Genomic DNA, 2619 nt, shown 5'->3' with positions numbered 1-2619 from the left:
AGCAATATGCATTTTCTCATCGGTAGTGTACCCTGCGAGTTTAATAACCTCCATTCTATCTAGGAGAGGATCTGGAAGCCTATCTATATCGTTTGCTGTGCATACAAACAAAATCTGCAACCAAAATTTTTGATTAGAACGGAAGTAAAAATATGGTCAATAAGACAAAAAGAGTACCTTTGATAAGTCTATAGGAACATCAAGAAAGTAATCTAGAAATTGTGCATTTTGCTCTGGGTCCAGAAGCTCCAACAACGCACCCTCTGGATCGTATTTACTACTCTTTCCAATCTGCCAAAGAACCAAGTGACAATTATTGCGAATAATATCAAAATCTAATACGTTCTAAACAAGTCCTAGCTTAATTACCTTATCAATCTCATCGAGCAGAACAAGAGGATTCTCTGTTCCCACTTGCTTTAGACACTGCACCATCTTTCCGGGCTTGGCACCAACGCATACTCCACGGTCACCCTATAAGTGAACTCATTGTAGATGATGACATGTTATAAAATATTTCATTTCTCTTGTGTTTGTGTTGGAGAAAAGACCCATATCAGAAAATTAAGAGAAGAATAAGTAATATATAAGTGGATTGGTTTAAAGTCTCATTTACTTATTCAGAAATTTGAGATGTGCAATTTTTTTTACATCCAGTAGTATACCTTGATCTCAGAACTATCAGATAGTCCTCCAACAGCAAGCCGAAAGAACTTGCGGTCCAGAACACGCGCGATAGAACGAGCAATGCTTGTTTTTCCTACCCCAGGAGGGCCAGAGAGACAAATGATCTTCACTGTTCAACAAAAAAATGTTCAGTTTCACAATTTATATTTCAGCTCAAAGAGAGAGTGAACAAGACACGACCTTCTGGATTTCCCGTAAGTGTTCTGACAGCAATAAACTCCAATATTCTTTCTTTTATATCAGCTAATCCATAGTGATCTTCGTCAAGAATCGCTTCTGCCCGTAGTACATCAAAATTCTCATCACTGCAAAAAAAAAAAAGTGTAATATAAAGGCATCAGCATTGGCTGATTGAGTTCTCACACAAATCTTTTAATATTTAAACTAGATCTTGACCCGCGCAATCGTGCGAATGTTCTTTTTCGGTTTTATAAACATATACATATTTATTTTAGTTCATTAGTGGTATACAATTTTAACGTTAACCATATATTTAAATGTTTATATACCTATTTCAAATATAACAATTTTATAGTTTACATGGTGTAACAATCAATAGTTTAAAACCATCACATATTTTTGTCACTTCTTATTATATATTTATGTTACTGTATTTGGATTTTGTTATTAAACAAATTAATATATGCATGAAAAAACATATTTGAAAATTATTTTGTATCAAATTTATATTCAATTCTAACCCGCCAACCTTCAAAGTCGTATTTCCTTATAGCAATACTTTTTTACGTTTATTCATTTTTAAACTTTACTCTTTGTATATACAAAACTCTAAGATATGTCAATTTTTATACATGTACCATATAGTTTTCGAATGTTAAGTGGTTATGTCATTGAATTATATTTTTAGCATAAATATATTATATTTATGAAAATAAAATTATAAATTTATCAATTTTATATAATTTATCATATTTAATTCAATATAGTACTTTTACTTTAACATGAATTATTATTATTATAAAATAGATAAAAATAAGATATAATTTTTATGTTTCATTTTATAAATGATAATTGAATACATATTAATGAATAATAATAGTTCATTGCTAATTACAAAATTAGTTAAAATATTTGCATACACTTCCTGAAAATTAAGATATTGTTAAAATATTTTTCAAAAGATTTGTTAGAATTATATATATATATATATATATATATATATATATAGTTAAAATGAAAAGATATCATAATTAAAATAAATACAAAGATTTTTTATATTATTAGTTTTAATGAAATACATGTTAATTTTTATACATGTATTATATAGTTTGCTAATGTTAACCCCTGTTGCCAACATACTATATTCTGAACATAAATACTTCTGAAAATAAAATATATAAATCTAATAATTTAATATAGTTTATCATGTTTAGTTCAATATAATAATTTTCTCTTAATATGATTTATTATGATTATATAATAGGTAAAATAAGATAAAACTTTTATTCTTCATTTTATTAAATATATTAATGTATAATAATATTTTAGAACTAATTACGAATTATAAAAAATATTTACATAGAATTTTTGAAAATTAAGATCTTGTTAAAATCTTTTAAACAGATTTGTTAGATTTTTAAAAAATATATATTTATATTTAAAATTAAAAGATATCAAAAGACATTATGACTAAAGTAGTTCAAAGATTATATATATTATTAATATTCATAAAATAAGTTTAATATTTTTTAAAAATGGTTCAAATTAAAAAATCACACATGAAAGAAGTCATGATTTCTATTTTAACACAACTCATTATATATATATATTGGTTAAATTATTTAAATCGGTTCAGTATTTTGAAGTATACAATGGTTTAAATTACTACTATGTATAATTTATTAAGGAATCAAATATGTGTTTGTTAACCAATCCGGTTTTATAGGAGTCGATTGTTATATTATGAATGCT

Source organism: Brassica napus, chromosome C6 (genome assembly GCF_020379485.1).
Source record: "Brassica napus cultivar Da-Ae chromosome C6, Da-Ae, whole genome shotgun sequence".
Taxonomy (NCBI): Eukaryota; Viridiplantae; Streptophyta; class Magnoliopsida; order Brassicales; family Brassicaceae; genus Brassica; species Brassica napus.
This window is presented reverse-complemented; position numbering follows the sequence as displayed.